The sequence below is a fragment of the Sorex fumeus genome, unplaced genomic scaffold (genome assembly GCF_029834395.1).
Source record: "Sorex fumeus unplaced genomic scaffold, SorFum_2.1 ptg000131l, whole genome shotgun sequence".
Lineage (NCBI taxonomy): Eukaryota > Metazoa > Chordata > Mammalia > Eulipotyphla > Soricidae > Sorex > Sorex fumeus.
In genome coordinates, this window is record NW_026606188.1 from 30,771,577 (window position 1) to 30,798,133 (window position 26,557).

Sequence of the window (26,557 nt, forward strand, 5' to 3'; positions counted from 1 at the left end):
TAATTGCCTATGATATTTATCCCTTATTACTTTACTATTTTTTTCTAAATGGACTATATACACAATAAAGATAGGGTTTCTTATATACTTCACAGGTCAAATCCATTCAATAATAAAAAATATATACTATTAGAGAATCATTAAACTCAGTTTGGCTTATCAAAATGTTCACCTCTAGAAATTCTACTAGAAGTCTGCCATACTAATACTCACAGAATGGAAAATTACATGAATTAACTGGTACTGACTGTGAGCAGGAATGTAAATTAATCAAATGCTGTGCAGTTAAATTTGACAACATCTACTAAAATTGAATTTAAATGAACCAAACACTCCAGCAAATCCACCTTTATACATCTTGGAGAAACTAGTCCATGTTCAAATGATAAATAAATTAGAGTATATGTTTCAGTATTACTTTTATCAGTAAAACCTGGGAAGAACCTAACTACTGTCAAGTAATAATGATAAATTGGTGTATAGTTATAGCTATTGGAAAAAAAGAGAATTACTATTTACTGCGATAGGGAAAGCAAAGTATATAGATTTGGAAACATAGTAATACAAATAAAGCACCTTTAAGGATGTTCGCATCCTGGGGCTGGAGAGATAGCACAGTGGGTAGGGCATTTGCCTTGCATGCAGCCAACCCCGGTTTGATTCCCAGCATCCCATATGGTTCTCTGAGCACTGCCAGGAATAACTCCTGAGTGCAGTGCCAGGAGTAACCCCTGTGCATTGCTGGGTGTGACCCAAAAAGCAAAAAAAGGGATGCTGACATCCTAATAACTAATAACTACAAGGTATAAATATGTTACCCTAGGGTAACATATCTTGAATGGAAAAGAAGGTTCAATGTGACTAAGGAAGTTGACATGGGGAGGTCATATATTTTCCTGGGGAATCCAATAAAATATCAAGATCTTTTCATGTGAAAGCTAAGGTCAAAACTCAGAGTAGATATAGTAAAGAAAAGCAGAGGTCATAGTTAAGCTCTGATGATTGGAAGAGGACCAAGAAGTTCAGAAGACCTCTAAAATATTGAAAAGGCGAAGAATAGATACTGAGAGTTTTCTGGAGCAATGAAGCCTTATTTAAACATTTTTAATTTTTTTTCCAGTTAAAGAAATTTTTTTATTTTTTTTTTTTTAGTGAATCACATGAAGTACAGTTACAGACTTACAAACTTTTGCGCTTACATTTCAGTCCTATAATGATCAAGTACCCATCCTTCCACCAGTGCCCATTCTTCACCATCAATGTTCCCAGTATCCCTCCCACCACACCCACCCCCACCTCCTCACCCACCCACCTTTACCTCTGTGGCAGGCATATTCCCTTTTACTCTCTCTCCCCTTTGGGGTGTTGTGATTTGCAATACAGGTATTAAGTGGCCATCATTCTCGGTCTATAGTTTACTTTCAGCACATATCTCCCATCCCAAGTTGGCCCTCCAAGCATACTTTACTTGGTGGTCCCTGCTCTATCTGAACTGCCTTTTCCCCCAGCATGTGAAGCTAGCTTCCAAGATGTGAAGCAATCCTCCTGGTCCTTATCTCTACTATCTTTAGGTGTTAGTCTCCCATTCTATTGCTTTATATTCCACAAATGAGTGCAGTCCTTCTATGTCTATCCCTCTCTTTCTGACACATTTCACTTAGCATGCATGATACTCTCCATGTTGATGCACTTATACACAAATTTCATGACTTCATCTTTTCTAACACCATTTTTGAATTTTGACCTCCAGAGCTGCATTGATAATAACTTATCATTTTTAAGTCACTAAGTCTATGAAAAAATTTTACTAATAAAGGGGAATCAAGGGTTTTGTGTTGGATCTATGATAACAGCTGGGCAAAGATTACCAAAAAAAGTTGCCTATATAGAGACAAAAATGACAACTAAGCTTTGAATCATTGGCCTGGAGGTGATAGTCAACATATCCAAATTGGCAGAGACCATATAGGTCTGAATTCAGAAGCTATGTCCCAGGTCCAGACTTCTACATTTCTTAAATAGCAAAACTAGAACGCAAACTTAGATCACCCAGATTCTAAGTTCCAGTTGTTTAATGTTTATGGTTTATGCCAGGAAAAACTATAAACAACTAAAATATTTAATGAGAGATATGGTTAAATGCATTTTGCCACATTAAGTCTGTGGAGTAATATAGAACAATTAAAATATTAATTAAGCACAGGAGAGGTCGTGCTCTGCAAGGTGTGGCCCAAAACTAACAAGTAAAATTTAGGGCTGGAGTGACAGCATAGCAGGTAGAGCATTTGCCTTGCATGAAGCTGACCTGAGTTCAATTCTCAGCATCCCATATGACTCCCGGAGCACTTCCAGGAGTAATTCCTGAGTGCATGAGCCAGGAGTCGCCCCTGTGCATCATCAGGTGGGACCCAAAAAGCAAAATAATAATAATAATAATTAATTAATTAAATTTAATTTAATAAGATTATTCTAGTCTAGTAGTTTATTCTTTTCCTACAATGACTCAATGTTTCTACATTTTTAATGTATTTTTTGGCTTTTGGGGGCACACTTGGTGATGCTCAAGAATTACTCCTGGCTCTGTACTCAGAAATCATTGCTGGAGGTGCTTGGGGACCATATGGGATGCTGGGGATTGAACTCAGGTCAGCTGCACTCAAGGCAAATGCCTTACCCACTATACTATCACTCCAGCCCCTGTTTCTACATTTTTTTTCCTTTTTTATTAGTGAAACGACATGAGGTACAGTTGTAGATTTACAAATTTTTGTGCTTGGATCTCGGTCATACCCCGATCAAATACCCATCCCTCCACCAGTGCCCATTTTCCACCACCAGGATAATATCCCTCCCCCCCCATCCTCCCATCTCCCCATCCCCCCCTGCCACTGTGGCAGGGCATTCCCCCCTGTTCTCTCTCTCCTCCTGGGCGCTGTGATCAGCCAAAGAGGCATTGAGTGGCGAACATGTTCAGTCCAGTCTACTTTCAACCTGCATCTCCCCTCCTGTGTTCTACATTTTTAATGTAAGTATTATAAATGATAGCGTCACTTTACAATAAAAATATCTGAGATACATGCATATGGGTAACCCCAGTTCTGGTTAATCCCAGGTTCTACATACCACCAAATGTGATTCCTGAGCACAGAGCCTGGAATAATTCCTGAGTACTGCCAGGAGTGGTCCTATCAAAAAAAATATATACATATGAAGTATTAATTAAGAAAACAAAACATATGAGAGATCCTCATACATTAATGGTAATTTTTAAAGTTCTATTTCTGCTTTGATTACAATTATGTAAAAAGGATATATACATATTAATAAGAACTGTGAGGGAGCAAAATATTAAGCAATTTATTTTGTAGTGGGATAGGTAAATAATTAATTTCCATTATTGTTATTTAAAATTCTTATAAAAATTACATTAAAATGAGAAAAATAGTAGCATAGATAAGCTTATGCTACTCTGAGACCACATTTTAACCAGTGAGTATGCATAAAAACACAACTGCAACTGTTCTCATTTTTAAATGAATGTAATATGTTAGTGCTAAACAAGAAAGAATTAAGTTAAAATCCTGGCAGGTGGTTAATGCGGAGTGTTGAGTAAAACAGGAGAATCATAATATACCTAAGGCAGCAAAAAAGGGAAAGTTAGTAAGCCTTTCTTGCCTCCCTAAGAAGCATTTTAATAAGTGTCTTTTATATGTCTGCATCAGGTCTAGTCTAAAAATATTATTTTCTACAATCCCTTTTGTGGAGGGGCAGCGGTGGCAGGGGATCATACCCAACAATCCAACAATGCTCAGGAATTATTTTTGGCAGTGCTCAGGGCTTACCCATGATTGTGCTCAGGTATCACTCCTGATGCTGCTTGGGTGACCATAGCAACACTGGGGATTTAACCCAGGTCAGCTGAGTGAAAGGCAAGAACTTTAGTCCCTGTGCTATCTCTCCAGCCTTAAAAGTCTTTTTATGACACAAAATTCTAGGAACCATTCCCTTTATATCCACATCTTCTTCAGCAAGTGTAAATCAATAAAATGTGGCCTTCGTTTATAATTTTCAGGGAAAGGCATTCAGCATTGAACGGGTCATTACTATGCATTTCAATATCTGTCTTCATCCTCAACTTGAGTCTTTATTCTCAGTTAACACAAGTTTACATCATGGTATTCTCCCAAAGAAAACATCACTAGTAATAGATATTATCTGGGTATATATGTGGTGACAGCATTCTGTTTAGAGCAATTGAATCTGTTTCTCTATTTACTTGGAATAAGACATTATTTTGCTATCTTAAACTTTAGGTTGCAATAAGAAAACCATAATTGATCCAGTTTATGGATTATAGAAATGATTAAGAAAGTTATGATTGATCTGGAGATAAGGCTCAGGGAGCTGGAGTACATAGTTTGCATATGATAGCTCCTGGTTCAATTCCTGGAAACAAATGGTTATTTGAGCACCAAGCACTCGTCCAAAAAGGAAAAGGAAAAATCCTATCCCTTATATCACCTAGTGTTAATTAATATTAACTATTACTGCAATAATAAGTTCCTTATCGATGACCCTACAGCAAGATCTAGATACTTATTAAAGTCTTCTCGTCGGCTTTTCAAGCCCCTTACCATCTCATATTCTTTGGGAGACCTGAATAGCGTTCTCATCCTGTTTGCGTAGGGCCCAGGTCTCTGAGGCATATGTTAATGGAGGAAGAACAGTGGAATCAAAGAGATGTGCCTGGGGCCGGAGGTTCTTCGTCCTCTTAGCTATTTCTTCGACGTTCTTGAAGGCGTTCCAAGCCGCTCTCTTCCTCCTGCGCAGCTCGGGTGCCAGGTCATTTGTCATGTTGACTTTTTGACCTAGGTACACATAGCTGTTGCATTCGGAGATGGTGGTTCCCTTGAGAGCGAATGGGGAGTCAGGAACAAGGCTGTTTCTCATAAACATTGTCTTCGTAAGATTCAGCTGTAGTCCTACCTTTCCACACTCACGGTCAAAGTCGGCCAGCATTTGTGCCGCTTGGCTGATGTTTGGTGTTATTAAAACAATGTCATCAGCAAAGCGGAGATGGTGTAGTTGCCAAATTGAAAGAGCTATGCTTGGAATATCATGTTTCACTCAAATGAGAGAAAGAATCCGGAGTTCCGACATCTGTCGACGATTAAGAATAAGGGACGCTGTCTCATTTGCCAAGCTGTCAAAAATCAGATGGGCTGGTCACATAATGAGATTTAGAGACAACCGCTGGACTAGAGCTGTTACTGACTGGATTCCATGGGATGTCAAAAGACCACATGGCCGCCCACCTACCAGATGGTCAGACTTCTTCATCAAGATCATAAATGATCGGTTTGAGGCTCTTCATGTTCCCAGAGCGAACAGATGCCATTGGGCTACACTAGCACGCGACAGGGACAAATGGAGACGTTACTGGCGCCCGTTCAAGCAAATCGACTACTAACAGGAAGTTAAGTGATTAAGTGATTACCATCTCATCACCATATTATCATTTGTCTAATCTCTATTTCTACCCTCCTACCTATGTACTTTTAGATTACTATTTGCTTTTATACCCAATTAGTATTCACACTTGAAAAAGTCTTCATGAACTCTTAATAAATATAAAATTTATTTATATTTTTAATGGATGGATAAATTTGCCATCTTCTGTTTGATTGTTAAATTTTAAATTAAGATTTGATGTTTCCATTAAAATACAGAGCTTTTCTGAGTATTTTAAATTAGAATCCATTACAATGAGCTCAGGAGTAAAAATATATCATCTTTCATTGGGGATAACAGATTGTTGCCACAGTCATACTTACCAGATGTAGGAGTTATTGATTACTAGGTATGTCCACTTACCTGGCCTGTGCTAAATCCAATAAATCCTGGGAAATGAAAGTGGATTTACACAAGCATAATCAACGTTAGCACCAACACAGCTATGTTCTACATCAGATGTCCTTATTAAAGACATAATTCAGGCCCACTTGACTCTTAGATCAAGTCAGTGGGCATTAAATTACATCCTCTTGAACAGGAGACATGCTTATAAACTTATCTCATGAGTGTGAGACACTACTATCTTGTGATAGATACTACTGTGCTGGTCCCACCACCAACCTCCAAAATTGCTATAATCCAGCAGTCCTAGGGTTCTCTGAATACCTGTCTCTTGACATTGGTCTGATTCTTCATGACGCCCCTGGGATTGATGGCCCAAGTAATGGATCTTTGATGTCAGGGACACCACTACCCAATTGTGTATATTCATAGTGAGATTCCAAGTCATGTGATACCTATGCAAGTTCAGTGACACAACTGACTTCCTTCTGACCAGGATATGTCAAAAAATGCTAGAATTTCAGTAATCCCTGATAACATGACAGTTCCTGAGCCATTAACACCAGTTCCAACCAATTTTTAAGCTAAGTATCTGTGTTTGTCAGAGAGATGTTGATTTTTAAACTGAAGTTTATATATGGAGGGGAGGCGGGGCCGGGGGGGAAGTTCACAGATGATAGTTGATATCAGTCTTTGTGCAAAGGGTCCAAAACAATATGATGAGGGTCAGGGTAGTATCTTAGTCCTCTTAAAAGTTAGCACTGTAGCACTGTCCTCCCGTTCATTGATTTGCTCGAGTAGACACCAGTAACGTCTCCATTGTGAGACTTGTTGTTACTGTTTTGGGCATATTGAATACATCACTGGTAGCTTGCCAGGCTCTGCCGTGCGGGCGGGATACTCTTAGCTTGCCGGACTCTCTGAGAGGGGCAGAGGAATTAAACCCGGGTTGGCTGGGTGCAAGGCAAATGCCCTACCCACTGGACATTGCTCCAACCCATACCTCTTGGTCTGGTCTGGCACACCTCTTTAAAGGTAATGCCTAAAAATTCTGTGCCTCAGTCCTAGGTTGGAGGGAAATAAGAGGCATGGGGATTATGGGAACTGATGGTGCTATGCTAACTGTAATGGGGTTATGATAACTGTAACTAGAGGACTCAAATCCCAATTGTAATAATTAGGGACACAAATCTGGGGCTATTTGGTGCTCACACATGTCTGTGACCTAAATCTATTCTGCACTGAGAGCAATCTAAGTGGAGAGGCAATGAGCGGAGAGGCAGGATGAGCTGCTCCCAAGTGGCTGTGCCAAGATGCTTTCCCTATAGCACTAGCCTATTTCCTCCCACTCCTGATTCTAATGGGACTAGCAAAGAGACAAAGATCTCCTCAGAGCGGCCACCAAACTCCCACCCAAGGTTGGTTGCAAGTGGGCAGAGAGGCTGCACACTTACACAGCTCCTATGAAAAGAGAAGCTTCTGTGTGTTTTTTTCTTTTTTTTTTCTTTTTGTTTGGTTTAGTCAAACAGAAATCTCGGATGATGCTGTTATGAGTAATGAAGTATTTTATGAGCTGTTTGCCAGCAAATTGATCTTCCTATAATCTGCCACATTACACAGAAAGGCATGCACTAAGCAGTATTGGTACAGATAATCATTGCAAAAGGGGAAGTTATGCATCTTATATAGCACTGTAGCACTGTCCTCCCATTGTTCATCAATTTGCTCGGGCGGGCACCAGTAATATCTCCATTGTGAGACTTGTTAGTATGTTTGGCATATAGAATACTTCATGGGTAACTTGCCAGGCTTTGCCATGCAGGCAAAATACTCTCAGTAGCTTGCTGGGCTCTCCGAGAGGGGCGGAAGAATCGAACTCGGGTCTGCTGAGTTGACTGCGTGCAAAGCAAACGCCCTACCTGCTGTGCTGCGTCTTATATAAACCTTTTTTCCTGACTTTAAAAAAGAGCTTTTTTGTGCTCTCTGACCATGACCCACACTTCCTGATCTGCCTGAGTTATTCTTGATTTAAAAGTACAACTCCCTGAAGGAACCCTTTTGTGTACAAACTGTGATGGTTGTTCACTCACATTTAAACACCTGGATTGGAGACACCCTATATGATATATTCAATGTTCACTTTTGAACAAACCAGTTGATATACTAGATCTAATGTAAGGCAACGTTAAAACTTATAAAAAAGCAACCATTGCTCTTTTAATTATATCAGAGGTTCTTGATCAATAAATAAGCAACAACACTGAGCAAAACCAACCTAAAATCGCATGCATCCCTTGCCTCTCTCACCTCTGTCTTTTAAGAACCACAGGACAAGTTTTAAAAAAACAAATTCTAGTGCTCGCTTCGGCAGCACATATACTAAAATTGGAACGATACAGAGAAGATTAGCATGGCCCCTGCGCAAGGATGACACGCAAATTCGTGAAGCGTTCCATATTTTTAAACAGAAAACTAAATCAAACACCTGGAAATTAAACAGTGCACTATTGAACAACGAGTGGATTAGACAGGAAATCAAAGAGGAAATCAAAAGATTCCTAGAAACGAATGAAAATGAGAACACGAGTTACCAAAACTTATGGGACACAGCAAAGGCTGTGTTAAGAGGAAAGTTTATAGCTCTACAAGCATTCCTCAGGAAGGAGGAGCGAGCACACATAAGTAACCTAACCTCACAGCTTAAGAGCTTGGAGAAGGACCAAAAAAAGGAGCACAACCCGAACAGGAGAAAGGAAATAATAAAACTCAGAGCAGAGATTAACGAGATGGAAACCCAAAAAACAATCCGAAAGATCAATGAAACCAAGAGCTGGTTCTTTGAGAAAATTAACAAGATCGATAAGCCTCTAGCAAAACTCACAAAGAAAGGGAGAGAGAAAACCCTAATAAACCGAATCAGAAATGAAAAGGGGGTCATTACAACAGAAACCACAGAAATTCAGAGGATCCTCAGGGAGTACTTTGAGAAGCTTTATGCCACGGAACATCAAAACCTCGAGGAAATGGATAAATTCCTAGACTCCTACAGACTCCCAAGGCTGAACCAAGAAGACCTGGAATACCTGAACAGACCTATCACCATCAAGGAAATTGAAATGGTAATAAAAAGTCTCCCCAAGCACAAAAGTCCTGGCCCGGATGGATTCACTAGTGAATTCTTCCAAATCTTTAAAGAGGACTTACTCCCAATACTCTTTAAGCTTTTCCACGAAATTGAAATATCAAAAACACTTCCAAACAGTTTCTACGAAGCAAATATCACACTGATACCAAAAGCAGACAGAGATACCACAAAGAAAGAGAATTACAGGCCGATATCCCTGATGAACACAGATGCAAAGATCCTCAACAAACTACTAGCAAATAGAATCCAACTACTCATCAAAAAGATCATACACCATGACCAAGTAGGATTCATCCCAGGGATGCAAGGATGGTTCAACATTCGGAAATCAATCAACATAATCCACCATATCAACAAAAGAAAAGATAAAAAGCATATGATCATATCAATAGATGCAGAGAAAGCATTTGATAAGATCCAGCACCCCTTTATGATGAAAACCCTAGCCAAAATGGGTATAGAGGGGACCTTCCTCAACATAATTAAAGCCATCTACCACAAGCCTACAGCAAGCATCATCCTCAATGGGGAAAAACTGAGAGCCTTCCCTCTAAGATCAGGGACGAGACAGGGATGCCCACTCTCTCCACTGCTGTTCAATATAGTACTGGAAGTACTTGCAATAGCGATTAGGCAGGAAAAAGATATTAAGGGCATTCAGGTAGGAAAGGAAGAAATCAAGCTCTCACTATTCGCAGATGATATGATACTCTACTTAGAGAACCCAATAACTTCCACCAAAAAACTCTTAGAAACAATAGACTCGTATAGTAAAGTTGCAGGTTATAAAATCAATACCCAAAAGTCCATGGCTTTCCTATACGCAAACAGTGAGAGAGAAGAAAGCAACATGAAAAAAACAATCCCATTCACAATTGTGCCCCAGAAAATCAAGTACCTAGGAATCAGCTTAACTAAGGAAGTAAAGGACCTGTACAAAGAAAACTATAAAACGCTACTTCAGGAAATAAAAGAGGACATGAGGAAATGGAAAGATATCCCCTGCTCATGGGTCGGGAGACTTAACATTGTCAAAATGGCAATACTACCGAAAGCATTGTATAAATTCAATGCAATCCCTATAAGGATACCCATGACATTCTTCAAAGAAATGGAGCAAACACTCTTGAAATTTATATGGAACAATAAGCCCCCACGAATAGCTAAAGCAATTCTTGGGAAAAAGAAAATGGGAGGAATCAACCTCCCGAACTTCAAACTGTACTACAAAGCAGTAATAATTAAAACAGCATGGTACTGGAACAAAGGCAGAACTGCAGACCAATGGAACAGGGTTGAATACACTGACATCTCTCCTCAATCATATGCTCATCTAATCTTTGATAAAGGTGCAAGTAATGTGAAGTGGAGTAAGGAAAGCCTCTTTAATAAATTGTGTTGGCATCACTGGACGGCTACATGCAAAAAAATAGGCTCAGAACTCTGCCTAACACCATGTACAAAAGTAAGATCAAAATGGATTAAAGACCTCAACATCAGACCAGAAACTATAAGGTACATTGAAGATAAAGTTGGCAAAACCCTCCATGATATTGAAGCTAATGGTATCTTCAAAGATGCCACGCCACTGGCCGAGCAAGTGAAAACAGAGATAGATAAATGGGACTATCTTAAACTAAGAAGCTTCTGCACCTCCAAAGAAACAGTGACCAAAATACAAAGACAGTCTACAGAATGGGAAAGGATATTCACCGAATACACATCTGACAAGGGGTTGATATCCAGGATATACAAAATACTGGTTAAACTCCACAAGAAGAAAACATCCAACCCCATCCAAAAATGGGGCAATGAAATGAACAGAAACTTTCTCAAAGAAGAAATCCGAATGGCAAAAAAGCACATGAGAAAATGCTCTACATCATTAATCATCAGGGAGATGCAGATCAAAACCACAATGAGATACCATCTCACACCTCAGAGACTGGCCCACATTCAAAAGAACAAAAGCAACCGATGCTGGCGTGGATGTGGCGAGAAAGGGACACTCCTTCACTGTTGGTGGGAATGTCCACTGGTTCAGCCCTTCTGGAAAACAGTATGGACGATTCTCAAAAAATTAGAAATTGAGCTCCCATTTGACCCAGCAATACCACTCCTGGGAATATATCCCAGAGAGGCAAAAATGTATAGTCGAAGTGACATCTGCACTTGTTTGTTCATTGCAGCGCTCTTTACAATAGCCAGAAACTGGAAGAAACCTGAATGCCCAAGAACAGATGACTGGTTAAAGAAACTTTGGTACATCTACACAATGGAGTACTATGTAGCTCTTAGAAAAGATGAAGTCATGAAATTTACATACAAGTGGTACAATATGGAAAGTATCATGCTAAGCGAAATGAGTCAGAAAGAGAGGGATAGACATAGAAAGATTGCATTCATCTGGGGGATATAAAGTAACAAAGTATGAGATTAATACCCAAGAATAGCTGAGATCAGCACCAGGAGGATTACTCCATAACTTAGAGGCCAGCCGGGTATCCTAGAGGAAAGGGCAGTTCAGATAGAGAAGGGAGCACCAAATAAAGGATGTTTGGAGGATCCTCCCAGGAGGGAAGATGCATGTCGAAAGTAGACTATGGACTGAACATGTTTGCCACTCAATGCCTCTTTTGCAGACCACAACACCCAAAAGGAGAGAGAGAACACAGGGGATTGCCCTGCCACAGAGACGGGGGGATGGGGGGATGGGGGTGGGAGGGATATTATCCATGGTGGTGGAAAATGGGCACTGGTGGAGGGATGGGTATCTGATCATTGTATAATTGAAACCAAAGCACAAAAAATTGTAAATCTACAACTTTAAAAAAAATAAAATAAAATAAAGGGGAAAAAAAAAAAAAAAAAAAAACAAATTCTAGCAATAACTGAGTTTCAGAATGCTTTCAGAATGCACTTAATATGCATTCAAGGAGTAAATACCTTCTTATTTACAAATCTATTTGCTCATCTGAGACTTCTCCTGTTCCACCACCCTCTAGACTTCTCATTTCTCTGATAGAGGGTGGGTGGAAGCTAAGAAATAGTAGATAGAACATTACTCATAAAATAGAGAAATTAGCCATACCTCCTGATGGCTAATTTTATGAGTCAATTTGTCTGACTAAGGCCCATACGACAAATAAAATATTTCAGTATGTGTCTGTCAAAGAATTTCTGGAAGGGAGGAATATATGAATCAGCAAACTTAGAAAAAAATCCACTCACCAATGTAGGTAGAAGATTAGGTTTTTCTCCCACACTTCGGTCTGAAGGAGTTCAGCATTCCAGATCATCTTTGGGAACCCAGGACCAGCAGAAACCCTTGGCTGAAAAAAAAAACACAGAGTCTTTGGTTTAATCCAAAAAGGAGGACCTTGGGAACAGGACCCAGAGAAAACAGAGACTTTTGAATAGTTGGGTAAGTGTCTGGGCTTTGTTCTGTCTAAAATAAAGTCCCCCAAAACTGGGTGATGGAAGAAGTAACTTGAAATAACAGATATTCAAGGGCTGGAGCAATAGCACAGCAGGTAGGGCATTTGCCTTGCATGCAACTGACCTGGTTTCCCTTCCCATCATCCCATATGGTCCCTCAAGCACCGCCAGGAGTAGTTTCTGAGTGCATGAGCCGAGCGTAACCCCTGACCGTCTCCGGGTCTGACCAAAAAAGAGAAAAGAAAGAAGAAAGAAAGGAAGGAAGGAAGGAAGGGAGGGAGGGAGGGAGGGAGGGAGGGAGGGAGGGAGGGAGGGAGGGAGGGAGAGAAAGAGATAAAGAAAAAAAGAATATTCGTGCAATAGATAAGGGCTGCTTTGCTGCAACTGCAGATGCTTCCCCCAGCCACATAGATGAGCCCAGAGAGTTCCGGGAAGACAGAGGAGGTGACTGCTGCCTCAGACCACTGAGAGAGCACAGAGCTGTGCTGAAAACCATAGACTGCCCCTAGAAAGCCTCAGAGGCAGAGCAGAACTGCAACCAGGCCACAGTTAGCAGAGAGATCTGCTGTGAGGAGATTCAGAACCAGAGTAGTGTGTGGGAATGTATTGGAATTTATTGGAGCAGTTGCTCCAATAAAAGTTAGATTCCTTTCCTAACGTTGATCTCCTCTTTTGCCTACTTCTCTTAGGGACCCAGAGATTCCTGGGAACTGTCAGGGTTTCCCCAAGCAGTGAAGATAAGACAGAACCCACAAACCCAAAACACTAGATCCCCACTGGATGAGGGTCTGAAATCCAACAGCATCAGATAATCTATTGACAATATGAATAGAATAAAAGGGACAGGAATATAAAAAACAGAATGGTGGTCTGTATTAAGGGAGGAAGTTGGCATAGACTAATCAGGTAAAGAAAGTCACTTATAGGGGGATGATCAGGTATTGGACTTTGGAGAATCCTAATGTAACAAAGAAAGATATCAAATTATAATGCTATATATCTGAAGTCTATTTAATGTTATAATCCATGTTACTTTAGTTAATAAAAATTCTTTTAAGATGGAACCCTGTAAGATGCCTCAGTTTAGAGAGGCAAGCATATTTTTCTACCTTTGGATATCAGAGCTCCTGGTTCTTGACTACGAGGACTTATACTATTACCTTTCCCGCCTGATTTCATCTCTAAAACCCTATTGCCAAATAAGTTCACATTCATGAAAACCAGAAATCAGAAAATAAATCTAAATTTAAAAGTCTGCAACACAATCCACAACAGATATTATATGAAAATACTTAAAAACAAACAGAACAGGTACTTTAAGTAACAGTTTAACACTAAATGATGATGCAAAAGATCTCTCTTTTTTTAATTCTTAGTCTGTTTTGGTACTAAAAACAAAGTTTCCTTTAATTTGAAAATTCTGTTCAGAAGAATAAATGATACTGTTTCAGGAACATACACAGCTGAGACAAGCTCTAAAATGTCTGTGTTTCTTTCCCACAAAAACATTTTCCAGAATTTCTGCAGACTGCAAGAGAGTTTTAAAGCAAATTTTCTCTCATGCTGCTTACATTTATATTTTAAATTATTGGTTCCAAAATATTTTTGACACAATGAGTTGATTTTTCAAGCACAAGTGGGAATAGCTTTACTGTCATTATTCTCCATTTGGATGGGCCTCATGTACAAAAAGTAGAGAAAAAGAAAATCGTCAAATCTGATGAAAATCAAAACAAATACATACTGTTGGAGAAGAACAAAGATCTTCCTCATAAAAACAGAACTGTTTGTGTTATTACAGAGTGATTTAGAAATAAATACTATTTATTTGGAGAGTGTTTGCCAAGTATTTCCCTCTGTCCCTCAAAACTCACTACTTATAAGAATAAATATATTTATGAGCCTTTCCACATTAACAGTTTAACTTTATAAGAACCCTTGGATAACAAATTCCATTCATTGTTGTCTGCTTTGCACTTCGATGTGCCCTCCACACCTCTGCCTACCCCTTTCATTGTCATGAGTGTGACTTCTACAAGGTACAGACTGCTCAATTGTTCAGGTCCAGGTGGAATTATACAGACTGCCATTATCTTATTTACTCTAACGATCGTCTCCATTAAACTTCTACTTTTATAGATGGATTTTATTTTACATTATTTTTAATGTTTAGGTTTTATCTCTCTCTCTTTCTTTTTCCAAAGCACTGTAACTTACAATACTGCTACTGGTGGGTTTCATAGTGCAATGCTCCAACACCTCACTCTCCACAGCCATTGTCCCATTGTACCCTGCCACTCCCATCTCCTCCTTAGCCTATTCCCACTGTCCTCTACCCCATAAGCTCAATTTTGTAGACCTGCTCTCAAGTTCTGCTGTCTTTGGACATTTATTGTTTCCTTTATCTGTCTCTTTCTATCTCATATATAAGAGAGATCATTCTGTAGACAGCTTTTATGTTTTCTTTTTCTCAATTGCTTAAGGAAGGCATTTTCCTGCTTCCAAATCATATACTTTCGCTGAATGTGCTGCACTCTACCTTGGATCTGTCTTCTGGTAGAGACGCACATTTGGTTTGTACGCGCTTCGGATGATGTTCTCTCTTTTACTCCTCTCACGGGAAAGACTCTTGTGCTTCTTATAGCTCTGCTACACTTAAAAATAGTAACATATATTAATTCCCTCTAAATACACTAAAGGGTTAATACCATTTCTGGAAGACACGAAGAAAAAGATTTGCAAGTAAAATATGATCTTATCCCTAAAATTAAATTTTGCTATTCTCCCTGGTTGATTGATCACCCCCCACCTTGGAGTACTACTCCAAACATTTAAGAAACAACTCAAATTGCTGAAACAAGAAATAATAATAATAATGGCTTATTTGGTGAAAATTCAAGGCAAACTGGATTTGACTTTTCATATTGGGTTTAGGAGCTTGAACAGTATCACAGAATTCCAAATCTTAGCTCTGCTTTCTTCTGTAGACTTTAGGGTCTGCTTCTGAGGAAATGAGTGACTCTTTGGGACATAAATTGTCCTATCTGTTTGAAGTTTTGGCTGAAAGACCAATTTGAGTCACCTGAAGCAAATATTGTAGCCAGAAAAACCATGTGTTTAATGATGTTTAAACGTGCATTCATCTTGAGTAGTAATAGAAGTTATAGAGCATGATATATAAATAATGTCGCTTCCTCAAAGAAATGACAGACTACTGTTGCTATTTTTTAAAGAGTGAGAGATAGAGAGAAAGAAAAAAATCAACAGCATTAGGCACCAAATCTTCAAAAGCTTTAATATTATTAGTGTTTTTGTTTGTTTTTGTAAAGTGTGGTATGTTCAGCTAACTGGTGGGGAAGGATGACAGGAGTTAGTTTGCTAAGCATCTTACCTGATGCTCACAGCTTTGCATTAGCTGTTGCTATCCTGAGTTTTGCAGATGCTAAAAAATGATGGAAATGCTTGGTAACTTGACACCAATCTTATAACTAATAAAAAACAAAGCTAACACTGCATTCACAGCTCCAACTTCAAATTCATATTTCCCCTTACCATAAGACTCAGCATTCCTAGGACCAGAGTGATTAATACAGAGAACAGGGTGTGTGCCTTATATGTAGTCAATTGGGATTCAATCCCCAACACCACATATTTTTCCTGAGTCCCATCAGGAGTGATCCCTGAACCCAGAGTCACATTAAGCCCTGAGCACTGCTGGGAGTGGACCAAAATTCAAAAAATAATTGAATAAGGTTAGCATTGGAACATTGGATAATGTCAACAGTGAAGAAAGGTTATACAGAAAAGGGGTAAAGGGGATTGGGAGAGGGGCAGCTGGATTGTGGTTGATTTCCATCACATGACACCTCCAGCCTAGGAGGTTGGTTTTCCCAACACCCTCCCCACAAAGCAAAAATATGTATTTCGTGCATTGAATTGAAGAAAAATCCCATTTATAATCCAAGATATAAACAAAAAATAGTATTATATCATAATATCTTAGTACCCTATGTAGTTCCTTTGATGTCTGGGAGCGGGGGAAGGCATTTCTGCTCTTATCAACTCACATTAGCATCATGTGAATCAAGGAAAGAAAACAGAACAACAATCTAAAATAGAAAACGTTGATGGATCACGGGTTAAAATGTGCATGTAAGACAAAACATGGTTTTATTTTAAAACATTGCTGAGCCTTCTTGCTGTGCTTCTCTGCTTATGTGTTCTAAAAACATGAGGCCTCCCTCAGTACTTTAACTCTTGCTCCATATTAAATAATTTCCATGGGAACTAAACTAAAAGAAAATTTCTTATACCTCATTAAGCATTTGCCATTAAAACATAATCTTTAATTTCCTTTGTTCTCTCCTTTGTTAATCAATAACCACCAACACATATTTCTTAATGCTGTAACTCCTAGACAAGTCTAGGATGTCTGATTAACCTGTAGAGGTTTCTCCATAGAGAGAACTCATATGTTTAAAAAGTGATTCTTTTCAGCTCAGGGGAAGCAGGAAAAGAATTCAAATGATCCGAAGTAACTCAGCTCTTTCAGTCAAAGAAAACCCTGCACTCTGATTCCAGAATTTTTCTTTGTCTTGGTAATTTTCCAGCGTATGTTTTTACTCTTCCAAATGCCACATCAGAGTCACAGATGGCAATGTGATTTGAGCAGGCTTTAGCTTCTTTGCTTGTTAATCCAAATTCTCAATTATATGGAAGTTGATATTAACCTCTCAGCCTTCCCTGGCCCTGTCTCTCCTTTCTGCTCCTGGTTGTTTTCATCCCACTGAGCTTCCAATTGTTTGACCCTATCGGGTCTTTGGCCAACACAATTAAAGTCCCAGAGTCACAATGATGTCAGTACCATTTCCCAGTACCTAAAGTGCTTTCTTTCTTCTTTCAATTTGTCCGATCAAATTTCAGCTAATTGAGGTTACCAGCAGAAGGTAGCATGCACGGCTAGTGCTGCTCATTTATAAAAGCATAAGCAATGTTGATAATAGGTTGACACTTGGAATTTAATATTAAATTATTGCACCTTAGATAGTTCTACAGATGGCAAAAACAATCCTCCAATATGGAAACATTTGGCATATTATTTACTCCCCCAGTTTTCCCCTTTTTCCAGATTCTTAAAATGGTTTAAACATGACTGAAAATTGCAAAGCTACAAATATCATGTCAGTTCTGAGATTAAAAGATGTAATGCACTAAATTTCTAACCATGAGGTATGTTAATTCCTACCAAAATACATAGAGTACATATCAGTTAAACTACATTTTAGCTACATTTTAGAATTCAGTATAAATATATTGAATATCTACTGTATAAAAGGCATTGTTGACAGGATCAGAGAGCTAGTAAAAGGATTAATATGCTTGATATTACACTAGACCAACGCTGGTTTCATCCTCAGCACCACACATGGTCCCCTGAGCACTACTAGATGTGATCCTGAAAATGGGATTAAGACATGAGCACTGCCAGATGTGGCCTAAATGCCCCCAAAGAAGGCATTGTTCTGATATTTGGGGAGACAATAATAAGTGTGAATTTATCTTTCCTTAAGGAAATGTATGTAACTGTTTAACTGATCCAAATATATTATTATAGCATAGGTTACTTTGCTGTCAAAAATATCTCTACTGATCGATATTTTGATCTGCTTGTTATTTACTACTGGTTTCCTTATGTTTGTGCACAAGAGCAGAGCACTCTCTAGACTGGTTTTAATGAATTAATTCATCCAACAAAAACATACACACCTACTGCGTTCTAGACACAATCCATAACACTGGGAATAGAGACAAAAACATCTAATTACTCAGAATACATAGTCTAGTGGATGAGGTCATGCAAATAAATCCACAAGTGTAATGAAGCATAAAATGAACCATGAAGGCATAAAAATGTTTGGGTTTTTTTAGGGACAATAGAGACGTCTTTGTATTTTTAAGTTCCAAATAGCAAATTTTCTCCTTTTCATACTTTCTTCACTCAACCCAGGTCTCCCAATTATCTAACAAACAGCCCCTTGGAAAAACCACATAATCAGATTTACTTTTAAATCTGACAAGCTGCATGTCCTTGAACAAATTTGATTTCTGGAGTATGAATTTATGTCTATGAACATAAAGATGTCAACATTTCTGTATCTAGTAGATAAGAGTAAAAGGAAATAAGCTCTATAAGTGCTTACAAAGGGCCTGGACACACAATAAATGTGATCAATCTCTCCCCCGCCACCCAATCATAGTTTAAATAACCTTACTGGTCATATTGTGTGCCTGGCCGAAGCCTCATTAGCCAATCTGACTTAAAGTGATAATGACCAGTATTTATTTTGGATATATATATATATATATATATATATATATATATATATAATGAAGTAGAACTTGGTCTGTACAGCCCAACCAAATAACTCAACCTCTGTTTCCACAGTGACCAACCTGTTTTTTCCATACTTTCCTATTACTCTCTTGGAGCAGTATAGCCTCCCATCCCACTTACTAGCTATTGCATAGTGGCCAGCTGACTGACTTTGCCTCCATTGACTGCTTCATCCCCCCCCTCCCAATTACCCTTGATTTGACATCTTCTAATCCACTAGTGTGTAAGAGAAGTAAGAGTTGCCCAACAAGTAAGACCATATTGCTGGGAACAATAGACTTCCAACGCCACAGTCTTTTCCTGTTTCTCTCTCAAAATGTCCTCAGACCAAATGCTTCCCAACTGTTGCACAACAACTTGAAATCAAATTCTGATAAAATGCTGCAGGCTTGAATGAGCACATAGAAAGTCTTTAACTCTTCTCTCTCAGTGAAAATTTATAACATCATCTAGAAATCCCTGTGGGTCAGAGGTATAACTCAGTAATAGTTATTATTATTAAACTCAGCCTTTCATGTGGATGCAGGATACTGAATTTGATTTCTGGCATCATTAAAAACAAAAAAAAGGACTAGGAGATATTACAATGGTTAGAGCGCATGCCTCACATGTAGATGACTCAGATATAATTCCTGGCACCATATGGTCCCCTGAACAATTCTGATTATGGCTCTAAAAGCGTCCAGCACCACTAAGGTGAATCCAAGTACCCTCTGCACTATAATGTGTGAGCAGGATTTCATCCTTGTTGCCATAGGTTACTATTAAGAAAACAGGGCAGTGGCCGGAGTGATAGCAAAGTGGGTAAGGCGTTTGCCTTGTACACAGCCAACCAGGGTTCGATTTCCAGCATCCCATATGGTTCCCTGAGCACTGCTTGATGCAAGAAACAAAAGTAGTCTGCTTAAAATGAGAAGAAGAGAATAATGAGCATAGAATGTGAAGAACAATGTTTATAGACAATTCACAAGCACAACCTTTCTCCTTGAATATGCTCAACATACATTCTGTTGAAATAAATTATGAATTTAGATTATTGATTCACAATCCTATCAAATGTGTCTATATTTTAGTATTCTGATAGGCGTACTCACATACATAGACTAACAGAAATGTGACTTGACTTTTATAGGCAACATGGAGGGCATCCTTGATGTTCCTTGTATTTGGATTGTAGCACCACACCTATCCCTATTCCATGGGCTACTGTGCACTTCTTTCAGATACCACATCTGTCATCTTGGAGGACATAGAGAAAAATGAATGTTATCACAATTCTAAATGAAACCCAGAATGTGTTTTCCATAGGATAACAATAGTTTATCTTCACTTATATGGTGGACATGGGATATAAGTGATTGGGAGAGAGATTAGGACACCGTTTATCATATGTGAAAAGGATTTTAATTTGTTGGATATATTGGAGTTAAAATTAAGCAATAATTAACAAATCACACATTATTCTACTTAGAAACATAGTCTTCCAAATGGACAAACATTTATACTTCCTTCTTCCAGAACTAAGTTTAGGAAAAGATTTATCACCTTACTTTTTAAAGGTCACACAATAGAAAGAGAGAGATTGATTCTGACATAATTCTTCACTTGGATATCTTCTTAGTTTTTATTTTCCTAGAAGATATTCAGCAATTGTACTATGCTTGCAGAAGTTTCATTCAATTCTCTAAGGCTGCATATTGTCTAATAAATGGTTGATGCTAAAATAAAATCAAATAAAGAATAATCATTTCCTGGGAATTGAGATCTCCCTTAACTATAAACACTTGGATTTTGCAAAATGTGTTTTCTTCTCCAGTCATGAGGCCTATCTGAACTCTGGTAAAGCTCCTATCCTATAGGAATCATTCTTTTAAGAATAGTCCCCAGCTCCAGAAAGCACATTTGCTCAAGTAGAAGTGGGCCATAATTCAAGTAATTTGCTCCCTAACCACCCTGTGACAGCCTCATTTCTATTTCTTGTTTCTTCTCCACTCCCCCTCATACTTTGTCCCTGAAGAAAGATGCACCATTTCATCTGCTTTTTCAGAAATACACTTTCCTTTCCATATCCCATTTCTGATTAGCAGGCTACCTCCCAGTCCACTACGTCCATGGGTTAATCATCAGTTAAACACCTGTCATAGAAGCTGACTAATAGGTGGGTGGCAAATGGGGTTGGGGGAAGGACATTGGTAGAAGGAAGTGGACACTGATGAAGGGATCAGTGTTGAAACATTGTATGCCTGAAGTTCAATCATGAGTAACTTTGTGATTTTAGGATGGCTAAGTTTTTTTAAAGTCATTTTTCTTGCAACACACTCATACTCATCCCTCAGAGTAATCCTTAATTATTCGTAGTCCTATTTCAGAAGCTCCAGCCCTAATACTAAACAGACTAGGCCAGATTGCTCTGTTTTAAAATCTTAGTCTTTGCTACTAAGTCTGACATACTTCTAGCTTTAACTAATCTCAGTAAAGGGTCTGGAGAGATAGTACAGTGGATAAGGTGCTCTTCCTTTCATGAGCAGACCCAGGTTCGATCCCTGGTGTCCTAAGCTTGCCAGGACTGATCTCTGAGTGCAGAGCCAGGAGTAAGTCCTGAGCACCACACAACATGGTCCCAAAGTAAAAACAAAACAACCCAAACCTCAGTATAACAAAATAGAGGGCAAGCCTGAGTTATGTTCCCTGGCCATCATTCATATATACATATATCCTTCATCACTGAAAATGCCAAATTCCTAAATCAAGATATCTAGACTTCATTAAGTAAATTCCACTTAATACAACATATCTGTACAAAATCTTATTTCTACCCACCTGGAAAGCCAACTAAGAAATATTACTCTTTTATTCTAAAGGTACCTTAGCACATTCCAGAGGATCATTTATGTATTTAGTAAAAGATAAGCACTCACACAGTAGTGTATACATCTAACGTAGTAGTTAACAGTTGAGGCATTTCTCCAACCTCATCAATAAAAAAAAGTTTTTGGTGATACAAGGATTATGTCTTGATATAGAACTGAGTATCCAACTCACTTTCCAGTTGAATGCCACTTTGCAATGACCATATAACAAAGATAAAATCAGGTCACAGAGGATTATTAGAGAGAAAAGCAACATACAAGTATTCGACCATGAAATTGTAGCCAAGAATTTTGACATAAGTCAAATGGAAACAGCAAATCTGACAGCTGTTTGTGCATGCAAGAGTTGATATCTATGAGATTGTTGTTCACCCAGAAACGCTCTCTGTTTGCACTGGTCTGTTCCCTAGACGTGCCCTCCTGTTTCTGCACAACCCAGACCACTTGACCCACATTTAGCTTTAGTGCTACTACATCATTCAAAGCCAATTTTAGCCTCACCAATATGAAATTTGGGAAATTCTAAACAAATGCTTTATATAACACTCATTCCAGGATTGACCTCACCTCATAGAAAACATTCACAATTGCATCTGGCTTTCTTCTATTCCCTCAAACTTGATATACATGACTTTTTTGATCCTATAGGAATAAATTCTAGTCCAGTGTCCACTGGAGACATTTTAATACCTAGATTCTTGACTATAAATTGAAGATAAAATATTTTTGAGGGTTTTTTCCCTTTTTAAAATAAAAAAAATTGAATCACCATGAGATACACAGTTACAAAGTTTTTCATGATTGAACTTCAGTCATAGAATGTTCCAATACCCATCACCTCACTGATGTACATTTGCTACTACCAATGCCCCCAGTTTCCCTCCTGCCATCTCTCCATCTGCTCCTCCTCCCCATGCCAGCCTGCCTTTGCGGCAGCACTTCTCTCTCTCTCTCTCTCTCTCTCTCTCTCTCTCTCTCTCTCTCTCTCTCTCTCTCTCTCTCTCTCTCTCTCTTCCTTCTGAACATTATGGTTTGCAATCAGGTACTAAGAGGTTATCAAGTATATCCTGTTACCTACTCTCAGCATTCGGTTCTTGTCCAGAGTGATCATTTCCAATTATCATTGTCATAGTGGTCCCTTCTCTGTTATAACTGGCCCCACCTTCCACCTGTATCAAGCTTCCATCCGTGGACCAGTCCTCCTGGCTCTTGTTTCTAATGTCTGTGAGTTTTAGTCTCATAATACACTTTTTTATGTCTCACAGATGAGTGCAATCATTCTATGTCTGTAATTTGAAGTTTTTATAAGCAGTCATTAAGAAGGCAAATAATAATTTACCAAAGGATCCAGTACACGGTAGGTATATAACTCCATATTTTAGTAAATTCCTATGCTTACAGTTCTTGAAACTGTTTTCCAGTTTTAGTCTACTATCTTAGTTTTTGAAAATTTCAATATCTTATCTCAAAAATTTCAGTATTTCAATTAGTTATTCAGTCATCTAAGCACACAGGCTCCAACACAATAGCACTGGTCACATATAACTATTTTAACATTCATTTTAATTACTTGTTTTTAAATAAACTTTCTCAATGGCACTTGTCACATTTTGAATGTCTAATAGCCATCCATAGCTGTTACTATTGTACTAGCCAATATAAATACAGAACATTACTATTTGAGCAAAAATTACTATAAGGGAGCTCTAACATAGACAATACTTAAGGAACATATTAATGTATTGTGCTAATTAGCTCTGAAGCATTTCCTAACCTTTGCCTTAATGTGTCAACAGATAACAGATGGCCCACAGTCCATGTGCTTCTATAACACAAGATATTAAACTTAAAAATACTTCTTGATTATTGTGGTCACATAAATAACAAGATTTTCACTTTCTCCTATTCTTAATTTATTATTTCAGTGTACAAGTGGAATTGACTGTGGTTTAATTCAATACCTTTAAAAATATTCTTGAATTTCTACCCTGAAGGGTCTTGAAATATTTACACATATTTCTAAAAATCTGAATCAAGTTAAATATTCCTCAGTTTTGGCCTTAGATATCATTGTCATGTTTTATTTTCGATCTAGACTGTATTTCTATCTAGATTGTATTTACAATGACTAACAATAAGTCTATATTTGCTATACATGTTTTAAGTTATATTATCATTGATGATGTACAAGGAATTTACAAAGATTTCCTAAATTTTATCAATGCTATATTTCTATTCCAACTTTCCAAATACTATATGTTGTCTTTCAAAGAAAACCTTACTTTATATCAGAATTAATGGACCATCTGATACATGTCACCTCCGGATAAATTCTGGAGATGTAGTGATAAATGAAACCAAAATACATTTTTTAAATTTTAAATTTTATTTTTATAAGGTTATTCACATTAATTGATCACATTCACCAATCCCACCACCACTACACCTTCCCATCACCATTATTTAGAATTTTCCCACCACCACTAAAGCCTGCCTGCCACAGATAGATGCTATAAAATTTATTTTCTATTGCTTGTGATGAATATAATGAGATGCTGTGAGTCTGAGAAAGGGATTGCATACTCCTGAAATTCTAAAACTATAAATAACTGGGGTCCAGACATATCTCTGCAGCAAGCTAATCCATCCCGAGATTCATTTGTGAGTCTCTGGGTCAAGATCATTAATGTGCTTATATGGCACTCAGAGTTGGTTCATGGGCATGACAGCCAGGACCCCAAATGGCAGGGAGATGGAGAGAAACAGCTCATCCCCATTGCAAAGTGGCCTGGAGTCTTAAGTGCCTGGTCCTGCATACCTAGGCTTTTCTTCTGGAAGTTTGTGGTATCCGGGGGTTCATTTGCAGTAGGCAGAGAGATGTTCACCTATTCCATCTGTGCCTCGGTGAAATTGGCTCAGTACAGGATCCAGAGCAATCTCTGGAAAGCTGCTGCTGTCTTCCAGGATTTATTCCTCAGTCTCGAAACCAAGATACTTTGAAGGTGATTATTAATAAACATTCTAATTTATCTAATTTATCCTAGTTTAGATTCATTAAATTATATCAAAGTTTAATTGAACTATTTTTCTCACTCTCAGACTAAATGGTTGATTCTGTCAGCATGTCTACAGGAGAAAAGACATTCTGTTGTACTGCCACCTTTTTATTCAACTCCAAGTTACATCCTCCAAAACCACCTAATCCTGATCTTAGTTAACTAGCTACCCATTTGGGCTAAGTCAGCAAGATGGTCAATATTTTATCTCATAAATAAATTATTGTTATTTGGTATGAATTTTGGAGCTCTTTAATGAATTCACATAAGGTACCTGGACTATACTTGATGCAGCAGGTATAGTGATCACTATAGTGATCTATGAACAGTATCACCATGGGCCCCAGTATGACATGTATGCTCAGTTAATTGGACCATATGAACATGGTGGGAGGGGAGGTGCTATTTCAGGGCCATAGGACAAGCAAGGTCATGGAACCCGAGTGATAGTACAGTGGGTAGGGCACTTGCATTACACGTGGCCAAGCTGGATTTGATCCCCGACATCGTTTATGGGCCTCTGTGAACCACCAGGAGTAATTCCTGAGTGTAGAGCCAGAACCCCTAAGTATCAATAGGTGTGCTCCCCACTCCGTGCTCCACAAAAAAAAAAGGAAAGAAACAAAGCAAGGGTAAACATAGCAGTACGAAAAAGCATGAAGTTTAGATGATCTCTCCAAATTGTCCAAGTCCTCATTGGAGGTTCCCATTAATAGTTTCCACTATCAGTTTTGCTTTTAAGTTTCTCACCCTTCTGAGCTTCTTCCTAACCTGTTCACATACAAATCATCTTATCATTAACCTTAGCACTCTGAAAATTAAATGAACTTTTCATTTACAGGGAACTAAACTTCAAATAACTGAGTAAGACAAAGCAATTTGCATAATTACATCATTCACAGCAAGTTATATCCACAGTGTTTCGAACTCAATCAAAGCTGCATACAGCTCATTCAGGGTACGTTTTTGTTACAGTGAAGAATATGAATATATATGGACACAACTTCAAATATCAGGAATAAACTATGCTATGAAATCCTATGCCCCCAAAAGTGATTAGCTTTCCTTTCGATACCACAACTATCTATACATTCTTTAATTTATTATTAAAAAAAAAACCACAAAGTCACATTTTCTGCCCAACAACATTTATATGTATGTCCTCAAATACAAATGAAAAATGGAAACTAGTTGTAAAATTACCAATAACAATTGATTTTGATGTGTCTATAAAATTATTATTTTGAAAAGATGAGTTATTTTGTGCCTATAATTTGTGCTGTGGAGATCTATTCATCTTTTAAGAGACTAAACGAGAAGAATAATAAGACTTAGCAGATTTTAAACTGAATTGCAAATTACAAAGAAATTTATGGAAAAAATAATGATCCAAATTTAGCTCTATAAAAAAATGTTTTTATGATACTGAACTTTAGCAGCAAAAGAAGTGAATATTTGTCTATCCCTGCCCCCTTGTGGCAGTATGTGTCTTTCTGGGGAAAAAATAATAAATTTTTATTGGAGGAAAACAAACACTTCAAGTTTGAAGCAGAAGAAAAATGGTAAATATATAAATTATTACATTTAATGTAAATAATAATTTCATTTCCATCAATGTGTTGACACTTAGCATAACATGTATGATTAATTTTAAGAGCTACTAAACCAAATGGTCATAGAAGCAAAATGCTAAGTTAGTGTAAGGCAAATAAATGGCAAAATCAGGATTGATTCAAAATCTTGCAGAAGTAATTTTATAGTCCTACACTATACATAGTCTATATATTTATATATTTTA

General features: G+C 38.1%; 1 non-coding gene across 1 annotated transcript; it reads left to right on the forward strand.

Moving 5' to 3' along the window:
• The first annotated feature begins 8,211 nt into the window (after positions 1-8,211).
• Positions 8,212-8,318, forward strand: LOC130015836 (U6 spliceosomal RNA). Its single transcript, XR_008791157.1, has one exon. It is a non-coding gene; the product is annotated as a U6 spliceosomal RNA (small nuclear RNA).
• Positions 8,319-26,557: the final 18,239 nt, after the last annotated feature.